Below are 24357 nucleotides of genomic sequence, written 5' to 3'. Positions count from 1 at the left end.
TGCCATCAGTGGTTTAATTGAGGCCGGGAGGCCCTGCTTGTACTCGATAATGGTCTGAAAATATTGCGAGAGAACACACTTTCCCTGGCAGCAGTCAGGCCCTTCAGGAACATGAGAGTCAAACAAGCAGCCTCATCCTCTCCCACATCCGATCGCCTGTTTGATAAGGCATGCTGTCTCAGTCCTGCTCCTGGGGCACTGCACTTCCTCTGTGGTTTACTGACTTCTTGTGGTTTCGTTGAAGACGATTTGAGTCAATCTTGTGCTGATCTGTTCTTTCAAACTTATCTCAGACTTGTTGTGACAGGGACATAGCCGCAAGCCCTAACCTGCAAGGGATCAGGTTTGTTTTACGCAAACAGGATTAGACTGCAGCTTTTCATCAAAGTCAGCTCGGGGCGGCCTTTCCACTGGTCCAAGTGACCCGTGAAACGCAGGCAAACAAGGTAGCGTGGCCGAGCGGTCTAAGGTGCTGGATTAAGGCTCCAGTCTCTTCGGGGGCGTGGGTTCGAATCCCACCGCTGCCAGGAAAGCCTTTTGGAAGACTGCTGTGGCTTTGCAAAGTGATGCTGTGTGAACATCCGGATTGAGCTGCTTTTGCTTTCCTTGCTTTTTAGCCAAGTCAGCGCTGGAGGCCTGTCCCAGCCTCTGCTCCTTTCTAAAAGAGGCACCCAGTTGAAGTAGGGACACCAATAATTTACAATTATAGTGAAGTTACTTCAAAACAGGAAAAAGTACTTGAATATAATTTGAAATAGTGAAAAGTAATAAGTATCATAAAGGATGGTAACAGCCAATGTCACTCGTTGAAAGTTTTTGGTGAAAAAATGTTTGGATTTTTTACTTTTTTGAGTATAACGGCTAATGCTCAGCTATCTGCCATTTTCAGAACAGCCCTAAGGGCCTTCATTAGTGCATTCAGGTGTGTTTTATAAGAGAAGGACATGCACTCTCCAGGAAGGGGTCCTCCAGGGGTAGTACTGCATAACCCTTCAAGAAGGAAGCCTCAACCTTGGAGAAATTCAAGACGTTATCTTGTGGCGAAGCTCGACAAGGAAAAAGTTGGTGGAATAGTGCCTGGGGTAAAGGGCATTATCTGGTAGCGTGGCCAAGAGGTTCTTTCTGTTTTTCCCCAGTCTCTTTAGGGGCGTGGTTTTGAATCCCACCGCTGCCAGGGGCTCCATTTCGGGAGACACTTTTTGCTGCCATGGCCGAATAAAGAGCTTTCCTTGGCCGCATTGGACATGTTTACTGAATAAGGTTTGTGGAGGCCGTCGCTTCTATTTCTGGATGGTATAAAGCCCAAAGACGAACAAAAGGGACTCCCACCAGGGTAGCGTGGCCAAGTGGTCTAATGTACTGTATTTAGGCTCCAGTCTCTATGGTGCCGTTGGTTGGAATCATACCGCTGCCATCAGTGGTTTAATTGAGGCCGGGAGGCCCTGCTTGTACTCGATAATGGTCTGAAAATATTGCGAGAGAACACACTTTCCCTGGCAGCAGTCAGGCCCTTCAGGAACATGAGAGTCAAACAAGAAGCCTCATCCTCTCCCACATCCGATCGCCTGTTTGATAAGGCATGCTGTCTCAGTCCTGCTCCTGGGGCACTGCACTTCCTCTGTGGTTTACTGACTTCTTGTGGTTTCGTTGAAGACGATTTGAGTCAATCTTGTGCTGATCTGTTCTTTCAAACTTATCTCAGACTTGTTGTGACAGGGACATAGCCGCAAGCCCTAACCTGCAAGGGATCAGGTTTGTTTTACGCAAACAGGATTAGACTGCAGCTTTTCATCAAAGTCAGCTCGGGGCGGCCTTTCCACTGGTCCAAGTGACCCGTGAAACGCAGGCAAACAAGGTAGCGTGGCCGAGCGGTCTAAGGCGCTGGATTAAGGCTCCAGTCTCTTCGGGGGCGTGGGTTCGAATCCCACCGCTGCCAGGAAAGCCTTTTGGAAGACTGCTGTGGCTTTGCAAAGTGATGCTGTGTGAACATCCGGATTGAGCTGCTTTTGCTTTCCTTGCTTTTTAGCCAAGTCAGCGCTGGAGGCCTGTCCCAGCCTCTGCTCCTTTCTAAAAGAGGCACCCAGTTGAAGTAGGGACACCAATAATTTACAATTATAGTGAAGTTACTTCAAAACAGGAAAAAGTACTTGAATATAATTTGAAATAGTGAAAAGTAATAAGTATCATAAAGGATGGTAACAGCCAATGTCACTCGTTGAAAGTTTTTGGTGAAAAAATGTTTGGATTTTTTACTTTTTTGAGTATAACGGCTAATGCTCAGCTATCTGCCATTTTCAGAACAGCCCTAAGGGCCTTCATTAGTGCATTCAGGTGTGTTTTATAAGAGAAGGACATGCACTCTCCAGGAAGGGGTCCTCCAGGGGTAGTACTGCATAACCCTTCAAGAAGGAAGCCTCAACCTTGGAGAAATTCAAGACGTTATCTTGTGGCGAAGCTCGACAAGGAAAAAGTTGGTGGAATAGTGCCTGGGGTAAAGGGCATTATCTGGTAGCGTGGCCAAGAGGTTCTTTCTGTTTTTCCCCAGTCTCTTTAGGGGCGTGGTTTTGAATCCCACCGCTGCCAGGGGCTCCATTTCGGGAGACACTTTTTGCTGCCATGGCCGAATAAAGAGCTTTCCTTGGCCGCATTGGACATGTTTACTGAATAAGGTTTGTGGAGGCCGTCGCTTCTATTTCTGGATGGTATAAAGCCCAAAGACGAACAAAAGGGACTCCCACCAGGGTAGCGTGGCCAAGTGGTCTAATGTACTGTATTTAGGCTCCAGTCTCTATGGTGCCGTTGGTTGGAATCATACCGCTGCCATCAGTGGTTTAATTGAGGCCGGGAGGCCCTGCTTGTACTCGATAATGGTCTGAAAATATTGCGAGAGAACACACTTTCCCTGGCAGCAGTCAGGCCCTTCAGGAACATGAGAGTCAAACAAGCAGCCTCATCCTCTCCCACATCCGATCGCCTGTTTGATAAGGCATGCTGTCTCAGTCCTGCTCCTGGGGCACTGCACTTCCTCTGTGGTTTACTGACTTCTTGTGGTTTCGTTGAAGACGATTTGAGTCAATCTTGTGCTGATCTGTTCTTTCAAACTTATCTCAGACTTGTTGTGACAGGGACATAGCCGCAAGCCCTAACCTGCAAGGGATCAGGTTTGTTTTACGCAAACAGGATTAGACTGCAGCTTTTCATCAAAGTCAGCTCGGGGCGGCCTTTCCACTGGTCCAAGTGACCCGTGAAACGCAGGCAAACAAGGTAGCGTGGCCGAGCGGTCTAAGGCGCTGGATTAAGGCTCCAGTCTCTTCGGGGGCGTGGGTTCGAATCCCACCGCTGCCAGGAAAGCCTTTTGGAAGACTGCTGTGGCTTTGCAAAGTGATGCTGTGTGAACATCCGGATTGAGCTGCTTTTGCTTTCCTTGCTTTTTAGCCAAGTCAGCGCTGGAGGCCTGTCCCAGCCTCTGCTCCTTTCTAAAAGAGGCACCCAGTTGAAGTAGGGACACCAATAATTTACAATTATAGTGAAGTTACTTCAAAACAGGAAAAAGTACTTGAATATAATTTGAAATAGTGAAAAGTAATAAGTATCATAATGGATGGTAACAGCCAATGTCACTCGTTGAAAGTTTTTGGTGAAAAAATGTTTGGATTTTTTACTTTTTTGAGTATAACGGCTAATGCTCAGCTATCTGCCATTTTCAGAACAGCCCTGAGGGCCTTCATTAGTGCATTCAGGTGTGTTTTATAAGAGAAGGACATGCACTCTCCAGGAAGGGGTCCTCCAGGGGTAGTACTGCATAACCCTTCAAGAAGGAAGCCTCAACCTTGGAGAAATTCAAGACGTTATCTTGTGGCGAAGCTCGACAAGGAAAAAGTTGGTGGAATAGTGCCTGGGGTAAAGGGCATTATCTGGTAGCGTGGCCAAGAGGTTCTTTCTGTTTTTCCCCAGTCTCTTTAGGGGCGTGGTTTTGAATCCCACCGCTGCCAGGGGCTCCATTTCGGGAGACACTTTTTGCTGCCATGGCCGAATAAAGAGCTTTCCTTGGCCGCATTGGACATGTTTACTGAATAAGGTTTGTGGAGGCCGTCGCTTCTATTTCTGGATGGTATAAAGCCCAAAGACGAACAAAAGGGACTCCCACCAGGGTAGCGTGGCCAAGTGGTCTAATGTACTGTATTTAGGCTCCAGTCTCTATGGTGCCGTTGGTTGGAATCATACCGCTGCCATCAGTGGTTTAATTGAGGCCGGGAGGCCCTGCTTGTACTCGATAATGGTCTGAAAATATTGCGAGAGAACACACTTTCCCTGGCAGCAGTCAGGCCCTTCAGGAACATGAGAGTCAAACAAGAAGCCTCATCCTCTCCCACATCCGATCGCCTGTTTGATAAGGCATGCTGTCTCAGTCCTGCTCCTGGGGCACTGCACTTCCTCTGTGGTTTACTGACTTCTTGTGGTTTCGTTGAAGACGATTTGAGTCAATCTTGTGCTGATCTGTTCTTTCAAACTTATCTCAGACTTGTTGTGACAGGGACATAGCCGCAAGCCCTAACCTGCAAGGGATCAGGTTTGTTTTACGCAAACAGGATTAGACTGCAGCTTTTCATCAAAGTCAGCTCGGGGCGGCCTTTCCACTGGTCCAAGTGACCCGTGAAACGCAGGTAAACAAGGTAGCGTGGCCGAGCGGTCTAAGGCGCTGGATTAAGGCTCCAGTCTCTTCGGGGGCGTGGGTTCGAATCCCACCGCTGCCAGGAAAGCCTTTTGGAAGACTGCTGTGGCTTTGCAAAGTGATGCTGTGTGAACATCCGAATTGAGCTGCTTTTGCTTTCCTTGCTTTTTAGCCAAGTCAGCGCTGGAGGCCTGTCCCAGCCTCTGCTCCTTTCTAAAAGAGGCACCCAGTTGAAGTAGGGACACCAATAATTTACAATTATAGTGAAGTTACTTCAAAACAGGAAAAAGTACTTGAATATAATTTGAAATAGTGAAAAGTAATAAGTATCATAAAGGATGGTAACAGCCAATGTCACTCGTTGAAAGTTTTTGGTGAAAAAATGTTTGGATTTTTTACTTTTTTGAGTATAACGGCTAATGCTCAGCTATCTGCCATTTTCAGAACAGCCCTAAGGGCCTTCATTAGTGCATTCAGGTGTGTTTTATAAGAGAAGGACATGCACTCTCCAGGAAGGGGTCCTCCAGGGGTAGTACTGCATAACCCTTCAAGAAGGAAGCCTCAACCTTGGAGAAATTCAAGACGTTATCTTGTGGCGGAGCTCGACAAGGAAAAAGTTGGTGGAATAGTGCCTGGGGTAAAGGGCATTATCTGGTAGCGTGGCCAAGAGGTTCTTTCTGTTTTTCCCCAGTCTCTTTAGGGGCGTGGTTTTGAATCCCACCGCTGCCAGGGGCTCCATTTCGGGAGACACTTTTTGCTGCCATGGCCGAATAAAGAGCTTTCCTTGGCCGCATTGGACATGTTTACTGAATAAGGTTTGTGGAGGCCGTCGCTTCTATTTCTGGATGGTATAAAGCCCAAAGACGAACAAAAGGGACTCCCACCAGGGTAGCGTGGCCAAGTGGTCTAATGTACTGTATTTAGGCTCCAGTCTCTATGGTGCCGTTGGTTGGAATCATACCGCTGCCATCAGTGGTTTAATTGAGGCCGGGAGGCCCTGCTTGTACTCGATAATGGTCTGAAAATATTGCGAGAGAACACACTTTCCCTGGCAGCAGTCAGGCCCTTCAGGAACATGAGAGTCAAACAAGAAGCCTCATCCTCTCCCACATCCGATCGCCTGTTTGATAAGGCATGCTGTCTCAGTCCTGCTCCTGGGGCACTGCACTTCCTCTGTGGTTTACTGACTTCTTGTGGTTTCGTTGAAGACGATTTGAGTCAATCTTGTGCTGATCTGTTCTTTCAAACTTATCTCAGACTTGTTGTGACAGGGACATAGCCGCAAGCCCTAACCTGCAAGGGATCAGGTTTGTTTTACGCAAACAGGATTAGACTGCAGCTTTTCATCAAAGTCAGCTCGGGGCGGCCTTTCCACTGGTCCAAGTGACCCGTGAAACGCAGGCAAACAAGGTAGCGTGGCCGAGCGGTCTAAGGCGCTGGATTAAGGCTCCAGTCTCTTCGGGGGCGTGGGTTTGAATCCCACCGCTGCCAGGAAAGCCTTTTGGAAGACTGCTGTGGCTTTGCAAAGTGATGCTGTGTGAACATCCGGATTGAGCTGCTTTTGCTTTCCTTGCTTTTTAGCCAAGTCAGCGCTGGAGGCCTGTCCCAGCCTCTGCTCCTTTCTAAAAGAGGCACCCAGTTGAAGTAGGGACACCAATAATTTACAATTATAGTGAAGTTACTTCAAAACAGGAAAAAGTACTTGAATATAATTTGAAATAGTGAAAAGTAATAAGTATCATAAAGGATGGTAACAGCCAATGTCACTCGTTGAAAGTTTTTGGTGAAAAAATGTTTGGATTTTTTACTTTTTTGAGTATAACGGCTAATGCTCAGCTATCTGCCATTTTCAGAACAGCCCTAAGGGCCTTCATTAGTGCATTCAGGTGTGTTTTATAAGAGAAGGACATGCACTCTCCAGGAAGGGGTCCTCCAGGGGTAGTACTGCATAACCCTTCAAGAAGGAAGCCTCAACCTTGGAGAAATTCAAGACGTTATCTTGTGGCGAAGCTCGACAAGGAAAAAGTTGGTGGAATAGTGCCTGGGGTAAAGGGCATTATCTGGTAGCGTGGCCAAGAGGTTCTTTCTGTTTTTCCCCAGTCTCTTTAGGGGCGTGGTTTTGAATCCCACCGCCGCCAGGGGCTCCATTTCGGGAGACACTTTTTGCTGCCATGGCCGAATAAAGAGCTTTCCTTGGCCGCATTGGACATGTTTACTGAATAAGGTTTGTGGAGGCCGTCGCTTCTATTTCTGGATGGTATAAAGCCCAAAGACGAACAAAAGGGACTCCCACCAGGGTAGCGTGGCCAAGTGGTCTAATGTACTGTATTTAGGCTCCAGTCTCTATGGTGCCGTTGGTTGGAATCATACCGCTGCCATCAGTGGTTTAATTGAGGCCGGGAGGCCCTGCTTGTACTCGATAATGGTCTGAAAATATTGCGAGAGAACACACTTTCCCTGGCAGCAGTCAGGCCCTTCAGGAACATGAGAGTCAAACAAGAAGCCTCATCCTCTCCCACATCCGATCGCCTGTTTGATAAGGCATGCTGTCTCAGTCCTGCTCCTGGGGCACTGCACTTCCTCTGTGGTTTACTGACTTCTTGTGGTTTCGTTGAAGACGATTTGAGTCAATCTTGTGCTGATCTGTTCTTTCAAACTTATCTCAGACTTGTTGTGACAGGGACATAGCCGCAAGCCCTAACCTGCAAGGGATCAGGTTTGTTTTACGCAAACAGGATTAGACTGCAGCTTTTCATCAAAGTCAGCTCGGGGCGGCCTTTCCACTGGTGCAAGTGACCCGTGAAACGCAGGCAAACAAGGTAGCGTGGCCGAGCGGTCTAAGGCGCTGGATTAAGCCTCCAGTCTCTTCGGGGGCGTGGGTTCGAATCCCACCGCTGCCAGGAAAGCCTTTTGGAAGACTGCTGTGGCTTTGCAAAGTGATGCTGTGTGAACATCCGAATTGAGCTGCTTTTGCTTTCCTTGCTTTTTAGCCAAGTCAGCGCTGGAGGCCTGTCCCAGCCTCTGCTCCTTTCTAAAAGAGGCACCCAGTTGAAGTAGGGACACCAATAATTTACAATTATAGTGAAGTTACTTCAAAACAGGAAAAAGTACTTGAATATAATTTGAAATAGTGAAAAGTAATAAGTATCATAAAGGATGGTAACAGCCAATGTCACTCGTTGAAAGTTTTTGGCTGAAAAAATGTTTGGATTTTTTACTTTTTTGAGTATAACGGCTAATGCTCAGCTATCTGCCATTTTCAGAACAGCCCTAAGGGCCTTCATTAGTGCATTCAGGTGTGTTTTATAAGAGAAGGACATGCACTCTCCAGGAAGGGGTCCTCCAGGGGTAGTACTGCATAACCCTTCAAGAAGGAAGCCTCAACCTTGGAGAAATTCAAGACGTTATCTTGTGGCGAAGCTCGACAAGGAAAAAGTTGGTGGAATAGTGCCTGGGGTAAAGGGCATTATCTGGTAGCGTGGCCAAGAGGTTCTTTCTGTTTTTCCCCAGTCTCTTTAGGGGCGTGGTTTTGAATCCCACCGCTGCCAGGGGCTCCATTTCGGGAGACACTTTTTGCTGCCATGGCCGAATAAAGAGCTTTCCTTGGCCGCATTGGACATGTTTACTGAATAAGGTTTGTGGAGGCCGTCGCTTCTATTTCTGGATGGTATAAAGCCCAAAGACGAACAAAAGGGACTCCCACCAGGGTAGCGTGGCCAAGTGGTCTAATGTACTGTATTTAGGCTCCAGTCTCTATGGTGCCGTTGGTTGGAATCATACCGCTGCCATCAGTGGTTTAATTGAGGCCGGGAGGCCCTGCTTGTACTCGATAATGGTCTGAAAATATTGCGAGAGAACACACTTTCCCTGGCAGCAGTCAGGCCCTTCAGGAACATGAGAGTCAAACAAGAAGCCTCATCCTCTCCCACATCCGATCGCCTGTTTGATAAGGCATGCTGTCTCAGTCCTGCTCCCGGGGCACTGCACTTCCTCTGTGGTTTACTGACTTCTTGTGGTTTCGTTGAAGACGATTTGAGTCAATCTTGTGCTGATCTGTTCTTTCAAACTTATCTCAGACTTGTTGTGACAGGGACATAGCCGCAAGCCCTAACCTGCAAGGGATCAGGTTTGTTTTACGCAAACAGGATTAGACTGCAGCTTTTCATCAAAGTCAGCTCGGGGCGGCCTTTCCACTGGTCCAAGTGACCCGTGAACCACTAGCATACAAGGTAGCGTGGCCGAGCGGTCTAAGGCGCTGGATTAAGGCTCCAGTCTCTTCGGGGGCGTGGGTTCGAATCCCACCGCTGCCAGGAAAGCCTTTTGGAAGACTGCTGTGGCTTTGCAAAGTGATGCTGTGTGAACATCCGGATTGAGCTGCTTTTGCTTTCCTTGCTTTTTAGCCAAGTCAGCGCTGGAGGCCTGTCCCAGCCTCTGCTCCTTTCTAAAAGAGGCACCCAGTTGAAGTAGGGACACCAATAATTTACAATTATAGTGAAGTTACTTCAAAACAGGAAAAAGTACTTGAATATAATTTGAAATAGTGAAAAGTAATAAGTATCATAAAGGATGGTAACAGCCAATGTCACTCGTTGAAAGTTTTTGGTGAAAAAATGTTTGGATTTTTTACTTTTTTGAGTATAACGGCTAATGCTCAGCTATCTGCCATTTTCAGAACAGCCCTAAGGGCCTTCATTAGTGCATTCAGGTGTGTTTTATAAGAGAAGGACATGCACTCTCCAGGAAGGGGTCCTCCAGGGGTAGTACTGCATAACCCTTCAAGAAGGAAGCCTCAACCTTGGAGAAATTCAAGACGTTATCTTGTGGCGAAGCTCGACAAGGAAAAAGTTGGTGGAATAGTGCCTGGGGTAAAGGGCATTATCTGGTAGCGTGGCCAAGAGGTTCTTTCTGTTTTTCCCCAGTCTCTTTAGGGGCGTGGTTTTGAATCCCACCGCTGCCAGGGGCTCCATTTCGGGAGACACTTTTTGCTGCCATGGCCGAATAAAGAGCTTTCCTTGGCCGCATTGGACATGTTTACTGAATAAGGTTTGTGGAGGCCGTCGCTTCTATTTCTGGATGGTATAAAGCCCAAAGACGAACAAAAGGGACTCCCACCAGGGTAGCGTGGCCAAGTGGTCTAATGTACTGTATTTAGGCTCCAGTCTCTATGGTGCCGTTGGTTGGAATCATACCGCTGCCATCAGTGGTTTAATTGAGGCCGGGAGGCCCTGCTTGTACTCGATAATGGTCTGAAAATATTGCGAGAGAACACACTTTCCCTGGCAGCAGTCAGGCCCTTCAGGAACATGAGAGTCAAACAAGAAGCCTCATCCTCTCCCACATCCGATCGCCTGTTTGATAAGGCATGCTGTCTCAGTCCTGCTCCTGGGGCACTGCACTTCCTCTGTGGTTTACTGACTTCTTGTGGTTTCGTTGACGACGATTTGAGTCAATCTTGTGCTGATCTGTTCTTTCAAACTTATCTCAGACTTGTTGTGACAGGGACATAGCCGCAAGCCCTAACCTGCAAGGGATCAGGTTTGTTTTACGCAAACAGGATTAGACTGCAGCTTTTCATCAAAGTCAGCTCGGGGTGGCCTTTCCACTGGTCGAAGTGACCCGTGAAACGCAGGCAAACAAGGTAGCGTGGCCGAGCGGTCTAAGGCGCTGGATTAAGGCTCCAGTCTCTTCGGGGGCGTGGGTTCGAATCCCACCGCTGCCAGGAAAGCCTTTTGGAAGACTGCTGTGGCTTTGCAAAGTGATGCTGTGTGAACATCCGAATTGAGCTGCTTTTGCTTTCCTTGCTTTTTAGCCAAGTCAGCGCTGGAGGCCTGTCCCAGCCTCTGCTCCTTTCTAAAAGAGGCACCCAGTTGAAGTAGGGACACCAATAATTTACAATTATAGTGAAGTTACTTCAAAACAGGAAAAAGTACTTGAATATAATTTGAAATAGTGAAAAGTAATAAGTATCATAAAGGATGGTAACAGCCAATGTCACTCGTTGAAAGTTTTTGGTGAAAAAATGTTTGGATTTTTTACTTTTTTGAGTATAACGGCTAATGCTCAGCTATCTGCCATTTTCAGAACAGCCCTAAGGGCCTTCATTAGTGCATTCAGGTGTGTTTTATAAGAGAAGGACATGCACTCTCCAGGAAGGGTTCCTCCAGGGGTAGTACTGCATAACCCTTCAAGAAGGAAGCCTCAACCTTGGAGAAATTCAAGACGTTATCTTGTGGCGAAGCTCGACAAGGAAAAAGTTGGTGGAATAGTGCCTGGGGTAAAGGGCATTATCTGGTAGCGTGGCCAAGAGGTTCTTTCTGTTTTTCCCCAGTCTCTTTAGGGGCGTGGTTTTGAATCCCACCGCTGCCAGGGGCTCCATTTCGGGAGACACTTTTTGCTGCCATGGCCGAATAAAGAGCTTTCCTTGGCCGCAATGGACATGTTTACTGAATAAGGTTTGTGGAGGCCGTCGCTTCTATTTCTGGATGGTATAAAGCCCAAAGACGAACAAAAGGGACTCCCACCAGGGTAGCGTGGCCAAGTGGTCTAATGTACTGTATTTAGGCTCCAGTCTCTATGGTGCCGTTGGTTGGAATCATACCGCTGCCATCAGTGGTTTAATTGAGGCCGGGAGGCCCTGCTTGTACTCGATAATGGTCTGAAAATATTGCGAGAGAACACACTTTCCCTGGCAGCAGTCAGGCCCTTCAGGAACATGAGAGTCAAACAAGAAGCCTCATCCTCTCCCACATCCGATCGCCTGTTTGATAAGGCATGCTGTCTCAGTCCTGCTCCTGGGGCACTGCACTTCCTCTGTGGTTTACTGACTTCTTGTGGTTTCGTTGAAGACGATTTGAGTCAATCTTGTGCTGATCTGTTCTTTCAAACTTATCTCAGACTTGTTGTGACAGGGACATAGCCGCAAGCCCTAACCTGCAAGGGATCAGGTTTGTTTTACGCAAACAGGATTAGACTGCAGCTTTTCATCAAAGTCAGCTCGGGGCGGCCTTTCCACTGGTCGAAGTGACCCGTGAAACGCAGGCAAACAAGGTAGCGTGGCCGAGCGGTCTAAGGCGCTGGATTAAGGCTCCAGTCTCTTCGGGGGCGTGGGTTCGAATCCCACCGCTGCCAGGAAAGCCTTTCGGAAGACTGCTGTGGCTTTGCAAAGTGATGCTGTGTGAACATCCGGATTGAGCTGCTTTTGCTTTCCTTGCTTTTTAGCCAAGTCAGCGCTGGAGGCCTGTCCCAGCCTCTGCTCCTTTCTAAAAGAGGCACCCAGTTGAAGTAGGGACACCAATAATTTACAATTATAGTGAAGTTACTTCAAAACAGGAAAAAGTACTTGAATATAATTTGAAATAGTGAAAAGTAATAAGTATCATAAAGGATGGTAACAGCCAATGTCACTCGTTGAAAGTTTTTGGTGAAAAAATGTTTGGATTTTTTACTTTTTTGAGTATAACGGCTAATGCTCAGCTATCTGCCATTTTCAGAACAGCCCTAAGGGCCTTCATTAGTGCATTCAGGTGTGTTTTATAAGAGAAGGACATGCACTCTCCAGGAAGGGGTCCTCCAGGGGTAGTACTGCATAACCCTTCAAGAAGGAAGCCTCAACCTTGGAGAAATTCAAGACGTTATCTTGTGGCGAAGCTCGACAAGGAAAAAGTTGGTGGAATAGTGCCTGGGGTAAAGGGCATTATCTGGTAGCGTGGCCAAGAGGTTCTTTCTGTTTTTCCCCAGTCTCTTTAGGGGCGTGGTTTTGAATCCCACCGCCGCCAGGGGCTCCATTTCGGGAGACACTTTTTGCTGCCATGGCCGAATAAAGAGCTTTCCTTGGCCGCATTGGACATGTTTACTGAATAAGGTTTGTGGAGGCCGTCGCTTCTATTTCTGGATGGTATAAAGCCCAAAGACGAACAAAAGGGACTCCCACCAGGGTAGCGTGGCCAAGTGGTCTAATGTACTGTATTTAGGCTCCAGTCTCTATGGTGCCGTTGGTTGGAATCATACCGCTGCCATCAGTGGTTTAATTGAGGCCGGGAGGCCCTGCTTGTACTCGATAATGGTCTGAAAATATTGCGAGAGAACACACTTTCCCTGGCAGCAGTCAGGCCCTTCAGGAACATGAGAGTCAAACAAGAAGCCTCATCCTCTCCCACATCCGATCGCCTGTTTGATAAGGCATGCTGTCTCAGTCCTGCTCCTGGGGCACTGCACTTCCTCTGTGGTTTACTGACTTCTTGTGGTTTCGTTGAAGACGATTTGAGTCAATCTTGTGCTGATCTGTTCTTTCAAACTTATCTCAGACTTGTTGTGACAGGGACATAGCCGCAAGCCCTAACCTGCAAGGGATCAGGTTTGTTTTACGCAAACAGGATTAGACTGCAGCTTTTCATCAAAGTCAGCTCGGGGCGGCCTTTCCACTGGTCCAAGTGACCCGTGAAACGCAGGCAAACAAGGTAGCGTGGCCGAGCGGTCTAAGGCGCTGGATTAAGGCTCCAGTCTCTTCGGGGGCGTGGGTTCGAATCCCACCGCTGCCAGGAAAGCCTTTCGGAAGACTGCTGTGGCTTTGCAAAGTGATGCTGTGTGAACATCCGGATTGAGCTGCTTTTGCTTTCCTTGCTTTTTAGCCAAGTCAGCGCTGGAGGCCTGTCCCAGCCTCTGCTCCTTTCTAAAAGAGGCACCCAGTTGAAGTAGGGACACCAATAATTTACAATTATAGTGAAGTTACTTCAAAACAGGAAAAAGTACTTGAATATAATTTGAAATAGTGAAAAGTAATAAGTATCATAAAGGATGGTAACAGCCAATGTCACTCGTTGAAAGTTTTTGGTGAAAAAATGTTTGGATTTTTTACTTTTTTGAGTATAACTGCTAATGCTCAGCTATCTGCCATTTTCAGAACAGCCCTAAGGGCCTTCATTAGTGCATTCAGGTGTGTTTTATAAGAGAAGGACATGCACTCTCCAGGAAGGGGTCCTCCAGGGGTAGTACTGCATAACCCTTCAAGAAGGAAGCCTCAACCTTGGAGAAATTCAAGACGTTATCTTGTGGCGAAGCTCGACAAGGAAAAAGTTGGTGGAATAGTGCCTGGGGTAAAGGGCATTATCTGGTAGCGTGGCCAAGAGGTTCTTTCTGTTTTTCCCCAGTCTCTTTAGGGGCGTGGTTTTGAATCCCACCGCCGCCAGGGGCTCCATTTCGGGAGACACTTTTTGCTGCCATGGCCGAATAAAGAGCTTTCCTTGGCCGCATTGGACATGTTTACTGAATAAGGTTTGTGGAGGCCGTCGCTTCTATTTCTGGATGGTATAAAGCCCAAAGACGAACAAAAGGGACTCCCACCAGGGTAGCGTGGCCAAGTGGTCTAATGTACTGTATTTAGGCTCCAGTCTCTATGGTGCCATTGGTTGGAATCATACCGCTGCCATCAGTGGTTTAATTGAGGCCGGGAGGCCCTGCTTGTACTCGATAATGGTCTGAAAATATTGCGAGAGAACACACTTTCCCTGGCAGCAGTCAGGCCCTTCAGGAACATGAGAGTCAAACAAGAAGCCTCATCCTCTCCCACATCCGATCGCCTGTTTGATAAGGCATGCTGTCTCAGTCCTGCTCCCGGGGCACTGCACTTCCTCTGTGGTTTACTGACTTCTTGTGGTTTCGTTGAAGACGATTTGAGTCAATCTTGTGCTGATCTGTTCTTTCAAACTTATCTCAGACTTGTTGTGACAGGGACATAGCCGCAAGCCCTAACCTGCAAGGGATCAGGTTTGTTTTACGCAAACAGGATTAGACTGCAGCTTTTCATCAAAGTCAGCTCGGGGCGGCCTTTCCACTGGTCCAAGTGACCCGTGAACCGCTAGCATACAAGGTAGCGTGGCCGAGCGGTCTAAGGCGCTGGATTAAGGCTCCAGTCTCTTCGGGGGCGTGGGTTCGAATCCCACCGCTGCCAGGAAAGCCTTTTGGAAGACTGCTGTGGCTTTGCAAAGTGATGCTGTGTGAACATCCGAATTGAGCTGCTTTTGCTTTCCTTGCTTTTTAGCCAAGTCAGCGCTGGAGGCCTGTCCCAGCCTCTGCTCCTTTCTAAAAGAGGCACCCAGTTGAAGTAGGGACACCAATAATTTACAATTATAGTGAAGTTACTTCAAAACAGGAAAAAGTACTTGAATATAATTTGAAATAGTGAAAAGTAATAAGTATCATAAAGGATGGTAACAGCCAATGTCACTCGTTGAAAGTTTTTGGCTGAAAAAATGTTTGGATTTTTTACTTTTTTGAGTATAACGGCTAATGCTCAGCTATCTGCCATTTTCAGAACAGCCCTAAGGGCCTTCATTAGTGCATTCAGGTGTGTTTTATAAGAGAAGGACATGCACTCTCCAGGAAGGGGTCCTCCAGGGGTAGTACTGCATAACCCTTCAAGAAGGAAGCCTCAACCTTGGAGAAATTCAAGACGTTATCTTGTGGCGAAGCTCGACAAGGAAAAAGTTGGTGGAATAGTGCCTGGGGTAAAGGGCATTATCTGGTAGCGTGGCCAAGAGGTTCTTTCTGTTTTTCCCCAGTCTCTTTAGGGGCGTGGTTTTGAATCCCACCGCTGCCAGGGGCTCCATTTCGGGAGACACTTTTTGCTGCCATGGCCGAATAAAGAGCTTTCCTTGGCCGCATTGGACATGTTTACTGAATAAGGTTTGTGGAGGCCGTCGCTTCTATTTCTGGATGGTATAAAGCCCAAAGACGAACAAAAGGGACTCCCACCAGGGTAGCGTGGCCAAGTGGTCTAATGTACTGTATTTAGGCTCCAGTCTCTATGGTGCCGTTGGTTGGAATCATACCGCTGCCATCAGTGGTTTAATTGAGGCCGGGAGGCCCTGCTTGTACTCGATAATGGTCTGAAAATATTGCGAGAGAACACACTTTCCCTGGCAGCAGTCAGGCCCTTCAGGAACATGAGAGTCAAACAAGAAGCCTCATCCTCTCCCACATCCGATCGCCTGTTTGATAAGGCATGCTGTCTCAGTCCTGCTCCTGGGGCACTGCACTTCCTCTGTGGTTTACTGACTTCTTGTGGTTTCGTTGACGACGATTTGAGTCAATCTTGTGCTGATCTGTTCTTTCAAACTTATCTCAGACTTGTTGTGACAGGGACATAGCCGCAAGCCCTAACCTGCAAGGGATCAGGTTTGTTTTATGCAAACAGGATTAGACTGCAGCTTTTCATCAAAGTCAGCTCGGGGTGGCCTTTCCACTGGTCGAAGTGACCCGTGAAATGCAGGCAAACAAGGTAGCGTGGCCGAGCGGTCTAAGGCGCTGGATTAAGGCTCCAGTCTCTTCGGGGGCGTGGGTTCGAATCCCACCGCTGCCAGGAAAGCCTTTTGGAAGACTGCTGTGGCTTTGCAAAGTGATGCTGTGTGAACATCCGAATTGAGCTGCTTTTGCTTTCCTTGCTTTTTAGCCAAGTCAGCGCTGGAGGCCTGTCCCAGCCTCTGCTCCTTTCTAAAAGAGGCACCCAGTTGAAGTAGGGACACCAATAATTTACAATTATAGTGAAGTTACTTCAAAACAGGAAAAAGTACTTGAATATAATTTGAAATAGTGAAAAGTAATAAGTATCATAAAGGATGGTAACAGCCAATGTCACTCGTTGAAAGTTTTTGGTGAAAAAATGTTTGGATTTTTTACTTTTTTGAGTATAACGGCTAATGCTCAGCTATCTGCCATTTTCAGAACAGCCCTAAGGGCCTTCATTAGTGCATTCAGGTGTGTTTTATAAGAGAAGGACATGCACTCTCCAGGAAGGGTTCCTCCAGGGGTAGTACTGCATAACCCTTCAAGAAGGAAGCCTCAACCTTGGAGAAATTCAAGACGTTATCTTGTGGCGAAGCTCGACAAGGAAAAAGTTGGTGGAATAGTGCCTGGGGTAAAGGGCATTATCTGGTAGCGTGGCCAAGAGGTTCTTTCTGTTTTTCCCCAGTCTCTTTAGGGGCGTGGTTTTGAATCCCACCGCTGCCAGGGGCTCCATTTCGGGAGACACTTTTTGCTGCCATGGCCGAATAAAGAGCTTTCCTTGGCCGCAATGGACATGTTTACTGAATAAGGTTTGTGGAGGCCGTCGCTTCTATTTCTGGATGGTATAAAGCCCAAAGACGAACAAAAGGGACTCCCACCAGGGTAGCGTGGCCAAGTGGTCTAATGTACTGTATTTAGGCTCCAGTCTCTATGGTGCCGTTGGTTGGAATCATACCGCTGCCATCAGTGGTTTAATTGAGGCCGGGAGGCCCTGCTTGTACTCGATAATGGTCTGAAAATATTGCGAGAGAACACACTTTCCCTGGCAGCAGTCAGGCCCTTCAGGAACATGAGAGTCAAACAAGAAGCCTCATCCTCTCCCACATCCGATCGCCTGTTTGATAAGGCATGCTGTCTCAGTCCTGCTCCTGGGGCACTGCACTTCCTCTGTGGTTTACTGACTTCTTGTGGTTTCGTTGAAGACGATTTGAGTCAATCTTGTGCTGATCTGTTCTTTCAAACTTATCTCAGACTTGTTGTGACAGGGACATAGCCGCAAGCCCTAACCTGCAAGGGATCAGGTTTGTTTTACGCAAACAGGATTAGACTGCAGCTTTTCATCAAAGTCAGCTCGGGGCGGCCTTTCCACTGGTCCAAGTGACCCGTGAACCGCTGGCATACAAGGTAGCGTGGCCGAGCGGTCTAAGGCGCTGGATTAAGGCTCCAGTCTCTTCGGGGGCGTGGGTTCGAATCCCACCGCTGCCAGGAAAGCCTTTTGGAAGACTGCTGTGGCTTTGCAAAGTGATGCTGTGTGAACATCCGAATTGAGCTGCTTTTGCTTTCCTTGCTTTTTAGCCAAGTCAGCGCTGGAGGCCTGTCCCAGCCTCTGCTCCTTTCTAAAAGAGGCACCCAGTTGAAGTAGGGACACCAATAATTTACAATTATAGTGAAGTTACTTCAAAACAGGAAAAAGTACTTGAATATAATTTGAAATAGTGAAAAGTAATAAGTATCATAAAGGATGGTAACAGCCAATGTCACTCGTTGAAAGTTTTTGGTGAAAAAATGTTTGGATTTTTTACTTTTTTGAGTATAACGGCTAATGCTCAGCTATCTGCCATTTTCAGAACAGCCCTAAGGGCCTTCATTAGTGCATTCAGGTGTGTTTTATAAGAGAAGGACATGCACTCTCCAGGAAGGGGTCCTCCAGGGGTAGTACTGCATAACCCTTCAAGAAGGAAGCCTCAACCTTGGAGAAATTCAAGACGTTATCTTGTGGCGAAGCTCGACAAGGAAAAAGTTGGTGGAATAGTGCCTGGGGTAAAGGGCATTATCTGGTAGCGTGGCCAAGAGGTTCTTTCTGTTTTTCCCCAGTCTCTTTAGGGGCGTGGTTTTGAATCCCACCGCTGCCAGGGGCTCCATTTCGGGAGACACTTTTTGCTGCCATGGCCGAATAAAGAGCTTTCCTTGGCCGCATTGGACATGTTTACTGAATAAGGTTTGTGGAGGCCGTCGCTTCTATTTCTGGATGGTATAAAGCCCAAAGACGAACAAAAGGGACTCCCACCAGGGTAGCGTGGCCAAGTGGTCTAATGTACTGTATTTAGGCTCCAGTCTCTATGGTGCCGTTGGTTGGAATCATACCGCTGCCATCAGTGGTTTAATTGAGGCCGGGAGGCCCTGCTTGTACTCGATAATGGTCTGAAAATATTGCGAGAGAACACACTTTCCCTGGCAGCAGTCAGGCCCTTCAGGAACATGAGAGTCAAACAAGAAGCCTCATCCTCTCCCACATCCGATCGCCTGTTTGATAAGGCATGCTGTCTCAGTCCTGCTCCTGGGGCACTGCACTTCCTCTGTGGTTTACTGACTTCTTGTGGTTTCGTTGAAGACGATTTGAGTCAATCTTGTGCTGATCTGTTCTTTCAAACTTATCTCAGACTTGTTGTGACAGGGACATAGCCGCAAGCCCTAACCTGCAAGGGATCAGGTTTGTTTTACGCAAACAGGATTAGACTGCAGCTTTTCATCAAAGTCAGCTCGGGGTGGCCTTTCCACTGGTCCAAGTGACCCGTGAAACGCAGGCAAACAAGGTAGCGTGGCCGAGCGGTCTAAGGCGCTGGATTAAGGCTCCAGTCTCTTCGGGGGCGTGGGTTCGAATCCCACCGCTGCCAGGAAAGCCTTTTGGAAGACTGCTGTGGCTTTGCAAAGTGATGCTGTGTGAACATCCGAATTGAGCTGCTTTTGCTTTCCTTGCTTTTTAGCCAAGTCAGCGCTGGAGGCCTGTCCCAGCCTCTGCTCCTTTCTAAAAGAGGCACCCAGTTGAAGTAGGGACACCAATAATTTACAATTATAGTGAAGTTACTTCAAAACAGGAAAAAGTACTTGAATATAATTTGAAATAGTGAAAAGTAATAAGTATCATAAAGGATGGTAACAGCCAATGTCACTCGTTGAAAGTTTTTGGTGAAAAAATGTTTGGATTTTTTACTTTTTTGAGTATAACGGCTAATGCTCAGCTATCTGCCATTTTCAGAACAGCCCTAAGGGCCTTCATTAGTGCATTCAGGTGTGTTTTATAAGAGAAGGACATGCACTCTCCAGGAAGGGTTCCTCCAGGGGTAGTACTGCATAACCCTTCAAGAAGGAAGCCTCAACCTTGGAGAAATTCAAGACGTTATCTTGTGGCGAAGCTCGACAAGGAAAAAGTTGGTGGAATAGTGCCTGGGGTAAAGGGCATTATCTGGTAGCGTGGCCAAGAGGTTCTTTCTGTTTTTCCCCAGTCTCTTTAGGGGCGTGGTTTTGAATCCCACCGCTGCCAGGGGCTCCATTTCGGGAGACACTTTTTGCTGCCATGGCCGAATAAAGAGCTTTCCTTGGCCGCATTGGACATGTTTACTGAATAAGGTTTGTGGAGGCCGTCGCTTCTATTTCTGGATGGTATAAAGCCCAAAGACGAACAAAAGGGACTCCCACCAGGGTAGCGTGGCCAAGTGGTCTAATGTACTGTATTTAGGCTCCAGTCTCTATGGTGCCGTTGGTTGGAATCATACCGCTGCCATCAGTGGTTTAATTGAGGCCGGGAGGCCCTGCTTGTACTCGATAATGGTCTGAAAATATTGCGAGAGAACACACTTTCCCTGGCAGCAGTCAGGCCCTTCAGGAACATGAGAGTCAAACAAGAAGCCTCATCCTCTCCCACATCCGATCGCCTGTTTGATAAGGCATGCTGTCTCAGTCCTGCTCCTGGGGCACTGCACTTCCTCTGTGGTTTACTGACTTCTTGTGGTTTCGTTGAAGACGATTTGAGTCAATCTTGTGCTGATCTGTTCTTTCAAACTTATCTCAGACTTGTTGTGACAGGGACATAGCCGCAAGCCCTAACCTGCAAGGGATCAGGTTTGTTTTACGCAAACAGGATTAGACTGCAGCTTTTCATCAAAGTCAGCTCGGGGCGGCCTTTCCACTGGTCGAAGTGACCCGTGAAACGCAGGCAAACAAGGTAGCGTGGCCGAGCGGTCTAAGGCGCTGGATTAAGGCTCCAGTCTCTTCGGGGGTGTGGGTTCGAATCCCACCGCTGCCAGGAAAGCCTTTTGGAAGACTGCTGTGGCTTTGCAAAGTGATGCTGTGTGAACATCCGGATTGAGCTGCTTTTGCTTTCCTTGCTTTTTAGCCAAGTCAGCGCTGGAGGCCTGTCCCAGCCTCTGCTCCTTTCTAAAAGAGGCACCCAGTTGAAGTAGGGACACCAATAATTTACAATTATAGTGAAGTTACTTCAAAACAGGAAAAAGTACTTGAATATAATTTGAAATAGTGAAAAGTAATAAGTATCATAAAGGATGGTAACAGCCAATGTCACTCGTTGAAAGTTTTTGGTGAAAAAATGTTTGGATTTTTTACTTTTTTGAGTATAACGGCTAATGCTCAGCTATCTGCCATTTTCAGAACAGCCCTAAGGGCCTTCATTAGTGCATTCAGGTGTGTTTTATAAGAGAAGGACATGCACTCTCCAGGAAGGGTTCCTCCAGGGGTAGTACTGCATAACCCTTCAAGAAGGAAGCCTCAACCTTGGAGAAATTCAAGACGTTATCTTGTGGCGAAGCTCGACAAGGAAAAAGTTGGTGGAATAGTGCCTGGGGTAAAGGGCATTATCTGGTAGCGTGGCCAAGAGGTTCTTTCTGTTTTTCCCCAGTCTCTTTAGGGGCGTGGTTTTGAATCCCACCGCTGCCAGGGGCTCCATTTCGGGAGACACTTTTTGCTGCCATGGCCGAATAAAGAGCTTTCCTTGGCCGCATTGGACATGTTTACTGAATAAGGTTTGTGGAGGCCGTCGCTTCTATTTCTGGATGGTATAAAGCCCAAAGACGAACAAAAGGGACTCCCACCAGGGTAGCGTGGCCAAGTGGTCTAATGTACTGTATTTAGGCTCCAGTCTCTATGGTGCCGTTGGTTGGAATCATACCGCTGCCATCAGTGGTTTAATTGAGGCCGGGAGGCCCTGCTTGTACTCGATAATGGTCTGAAAATATTGCGAGAGAACACACTTTCCCTGGCAGCAGTCAGGCCCTTCAGGAACATGAGAGTCAAACAAGAAGCCTCATCCTCTCCCACATCCGATCGCCTGTTTGATAAGGCATGCTGTCTCAGTCCTGCTCCTGGGGCACTGCACTTCCTCTGTGGTTTACTGACTTCTTGTGGTTTCGTTGAAGACGATTTGAGTCAATCTTGTGCTGATCTGTTCTTTCAAACTTATCTCAGACTTGTTGTGACAGGGACATAGCCGCAAGCCCTAACCTGCAAGGGATCAGGTTTGTTTTACGCAAACAGGATTAGACTGCAGCTTTTCATCAAAGTCAGCTCGGGGCGGCCTTTCCACTGGTCCAAGTGACCCGTGAACCGCTGGCATACAAGGTAGCGTGGCCGAGCGGTCTAAGGCGCTGGATTTAGGCTCCAGTCTCTTCGGGGGCGTGGGTTCGAATCCCACCGCTGCCAGGAAAGCCTTTTGAAAGACTGCTGTGGCTTTGCAAAGTGATGCTGTGTGAACATCCGAATTGAGCTGCTTTTGCTTTCCTTGCTTTTTAGCCAAGTCAGCGCTGGAGGCCTGTCCCAGCCTCTGCTCCTTTCTAAAAGAGGCACCCAGTTGAAGTAGGGACACCAATAATTTACAATTATAGTGAAGTTACTTCAAAACAGGAAAAAGTACTTGAATATAATTTGAAATAGTGAAAAGTAATAAGTATCATAAAGGATGGTAACAGCCAATGTCACTCGTTGAAAGTTTTTGGCTGAAAAAATGTTTGGATTTTTTACTTTTTTGAGTATAACGGCTAATGCTCAGCTATCTGCCATTTTCAGAACAGCCCTAAGGGCCTTCATTAGTGCATTCAGGTGTGTTTTATAAGAGAAGGACATGCACTCTCCAGGAAGGGGTCCTCCAGGGGTAGTACTGCATAACCCTTCAAGAAGGAAGCCTCAACCTTGGAGAAATTCAAGACGTTATCTTGTGGCGAAGCTCGACAAGGAAAAAGTTGGTGGAATAGTGCCTGGGGTAAAGGGCATTATCTGGTAGCGTGGCCAAGAGGTTCTTTCTGTTTTTCCCCAGTCTCTTTAGGGGCGTGGTTTTGAATCCCACCGCTGCCAGGGGCTCCATTTCGGGAGACACTTTTTGCTGCCATGGCCGAATAAAGAGCTTTCCTTGGCCGCATTGGACATGTTTACTGAATAAGGTTTGTGGAGGCCGTCGCTTCTATTTCTGGATGGTATAAAGCCCAAAGACGAACAAAAGGGACTCCCACCAGGGTAGCGTGGCCAAGTGGTCTAATGTACTGTATTTAGGCTCCAGTCTCTATGGTGCCGTTGGTTGGAATCATACCGCTGCCATCAGTGGTTTAATTGAGGCCGGGAGGCCCTGCTTGTACTCGATAATGGTCTGAAAATATTGCGAGAGAACACACTTTCCCTGGCAGCAGTCAGGCCCTTCAGGAACATGAGAGTCAAACAAGAAGCCTCATCCTCTCCCACATCCGATCGCCTGTTTGATAAGGCATGCTGTCTCAGTCCTGCTCCTGGGGCACTGCACTTCCTCTGTGGTTTACTGACTTCTTGTGGTTTCGTTGAAGACGATTTGAGTCAATCTTGTGCTGATCTGTTCTTTCAAACTTATCTCAGACTTGTTGTGACAGGGACATAGCCGCAAGCCCTAACCTGCAAGGGATCAGGTTTGTTTTACGCAAACAGGATTAGACTGCAGCTTTTCATCAAAGTCAGCTCGGGGCGGCCTTTCCACTGGTCCAAGTGACCCGTGAAACGCAGGCAAACAAGGTAGCGTGGCCGAGCGGTCTAAGGCGCTGGATTAAGGCTCCAGTCTCTTCGGGGGCGTGGGTTCGAATCCCACCGCTGCCAGGAAAGCCTTTTGGAAGACTGCTGTGGCTTTGCAAAGTGATGCTGTGTGAACATCCGGATTGAGCTGCTTTTGCTTTCCTTGCTTTTTAGCCAAGTCAGCGCTGGAGGCCTGTCCCAGCCTCTGCTCCTTTCTAAAAGAGGCACCCAGTTGAAGTAGGGACACCAATAATTTACAATTATAGTGAAGTTACTTCAAAACAGGAAAAAGTACTTGAATATAATTTGAAATAGTGAAAAGTAATAAGTATCATAAAGGATGGTAACAGCCAATGTCACTCGTTGAAAGTTTTTGGTGAAAAAATGTTTGGATTTTTTACTTTTTTGAGTATAACGGCTAATGCTCAGCTATCTGCCATTTTCAGAACAGCCCTAAGGGCCTTCATTAGTGCATTCAGGTGTGTTTTATAAGAGAAGGACATGCACTCTCCAGGAAGGGGTCCTCCAGGGGTAGTACTGCATAACCCTTCAAGAAGGAAGCCTCAACCTTGGAGAAATTCAAGACGTTATCTTGTGGCGAAGCTCGACAAGGAAAAAGTTGGTGGAATAGTGCCTGGGGTAAAGGGCATTATCTGGTAGCGTGGCCAAGAGGTTCTTTCTGTTTTCCCCCAGTCTCTTTAGGGGCGTGGTTTTGAATCCCACCGCTGCCAGGGGCTCCATTTCGGGAGACACTTTTTGCTGCCATGGCCGAATAAAGAGCTTTCCTTGGCCGCATTGGACATGTTTACTGAATAAGGTTTGTGGAGGCCGTCGCTTCTATTTCTGGATGGTATAAAGCCCAAAGACGAACAAAAGGGACTCCCACCAGGGTAGCGTGGCCAAGTGGTCTAATGTACTGTATTTAGGCTCCAGTCTCTATGGTGCCGTTGGTTGGAATCATACCGCTGCCATCAGTGGTTTAATTGAGGCCGGGAGGCCCTGCTTGTACTCGATAATGGTCTGAAAATATTGCGAGAGAACACACTTTCCCTGGCAGCAGTCAGGCCCTTCAGGAACATGAGAGTCAAACAAGAAGCCTCATCCTCTCCCACATCCGATCGCCTGTTTGATAAGGCATGCTGTCTCAGTCCTGCTCCTGGGGCACTGCACTTCCTCTGTGGTTTACTGACTTCTTGTGGTTTCGTTGAAGACGATTTGAGTCAATCTTGTGCTGATCTGTTCTTTCAAACTTATCTCAGACTTGTTGTGACAGGGACATAGCCGCAAGCCCTAACCTGCAAGGGATCAGGTTTGTTTTACGCAAACAGGATTAGACTGCAGCTTTTCATCAAAGTCAGCTCGGGGCG

At 47.6% G+C, this 24357-nt stretch overlaps 17 non-coding genes across 17 annotated transcripts; all 17 read left to right on the top strand.

Annotated features, from left to right (window-relative positions):
• Positions 1–445: 445 nt before the first annotated feature.
• Positions 446–527, top strand: trnal-aag (transfer RNA leucine (anticodon AAG)). Its single transcript has one exon. It is a non-coding gene; the product is annotated as a tRNA-Leu (tRNA).
• A 1327-nt stretch (positions 528–1854) lies between these two features.
• Positions 1855–1936, top strand: trnal-aag (transfer RNA leucine (anticodon AAG)). The gene has a single exon. It is a non-coding gene; the product is annotated as a tRNA-Leu (tRNA).
• Positions 1937–3263: 1327 nt separating this feature from the next.
• Positions 3264–3345, top strand: trnal-aag (transfer RNA leucine (anticodon AAG)). Its single transcript has one exon. It is a non-coding gene; the product is annotated as a tRNA-Leu (tRNA).
• Positions 3346–4672: 1327 nt separating this feature from the next.
• On the top strand, positions 4673–4754 carry trnal-aag (transfer RNA leucine (anticodon AAG)). Its single transcript has one exon. It is a non-coding gene; the product is annotated as a tRNA-Leu (tRNA).
• A 1327-nt stretch (positions 4755–6081) lies between these two features.
• On the top strand, positions 6082–6163 carry trnal-aag (transfer RNA leucine (anticodon AAG)). Its single transcript has one exon. It is a non-coding gene; the product is annotated as a tRNA-Leu (tRNA).
• A 1327-nt stretch (positions 6164–7490) lies between these two features.
• trnal-aag (transfer RNA leucine (anticodon AAG)) lies at positions 7491–7572 on the top strand. Its single transcript has one exon. It is a non-coding gene; the product is annotated as a tRNA-Leu (tRNA).
• A 1328-nt stretch (positions 7573–8900) lies between these two features.
• trnal-aag (transfer RNA leucine (anticodon AAG)) lies at positions 8901–8982 on the top strand. The gene has a single exon. It is a non-coding gene; the product is annotated as a tRNA-Leu (tRNA).
• Positions 8983–10309: 1327 nt separating this feature from the next.
• On the top strand, positions 10310–10391 carry trnal-aag (transfer RNA leucine (anticodon AAG)). The gene has a single exon. It is a non-coding gene; the product is annotated as a tRNA-Leu (tRNA).
• Positions 10392–11718: 1327 nt separating this feature from the next.
• On the top strand, positions 11719–11800 carry trnal-aag (transfer RNA leucine (anticodon AAG)). The gene has a single exon. It is a non-coding gene; the product is annotated as a tRNA-Leu (tRNA).
• A 1327-nt stretch (positions 11801–13127) lies between these two features.
• trnal-aag (transfer RNA leucine (anticodon AAG)) lies at positions 13128–13209 on the top strand. Its single transcript has one exon. It is a non-coding gene; the product is annotated as a tRNA-Leu (tRNA).
• A 1327-nt stretch (positions 13210–14536) lies between these two features.
• On the top strand, positions 14537–14618 carry trnal-aag (transfer RNA leucine (anticodon AAG)). Its single transcript has one exon. It is a non-coding gene; the product is annotated as a tRNA-Leu (tRNA).
• Positions 14619–15946: 1328 nt separating this feature from the next.
• trnal-aag (transfer RNA leucine (anticodon AAG)) lies at positions 15947–16028 on the top strand. The gene has a single exon. It is a non-coding gene; the product is annotated as a tRNA-Leu (tRNA).
• A 1327-nt stretch (positions 16029–17355) lies between these two features.
• Positions 17356–17437, top strand: trnal-aag (transfer RNA leucine (anticodon AAG)). The gene has a single exon. It is a non-coding gene; the product is annotated as a tRNA-Leu (tRNA).
• Positions 17438–18764: 1327 nt separating this feature from the next.
• On the top strand, positions 18765–18846 carry trnal-aag (transfer RNA leucine (anticodon AAG)). The gene has a single exon. It is a non-coding gene; the product is annotated as a tRNA-Leu (tRNA).
• Positions 18847–20173: 1327 nt separating this feature from the next.
• On the top strand, positions 20174–20255 carry trnal-aag (transfer RNA leucine (anticodon AAG)). Its single transcript has one exon. It is a non-coding gene; the product is annotated as a tRNA-Leu (tRNA).
• Positions 20256–21582: 1327 nt separating this feature from the next.
• Positions 21583–21664, top strand: trnal-uag (transfer RNA leucine (anticodon UAG)). The gene has a single exon. It is a non-coding gene; the product is annotated as a tRNA-Leu (tRNA).
• A 1328-nt stretch (positions 21665–22992) lies between these two features.
• Positions 22993–23074, top strand: trnal-aag (transfer RNA leucine (anticodon AAG)). The gene has a single exon. It is a non-coding gene; the product is annotated as a tRNA-Leu (tRNA).
• The last annotated feature ends 1283 nt before the right edge of the window (positions 23075–24357 follow it).

This window comes from Carassius gibelio, chromosome A4, assembly GCF_023724105.1.
Source record: "Carassius gibelio isolate Cgi1373 ecotype wild population from Czech Republic chromosome A4, carGib1.2-hapl.c, whole genome shotgun sequence".
Lineage (NCBI taxonomy): Eukaryota > Metazoa > Chordata > Actinopteri > Cypriniformes > Cyprinidae > Carassius > Carassius gibelio.
Note: the sequence above shows the minus strand (reverse complement) of the source record. Positions and strands in the feature narration are given on the sequence as shown.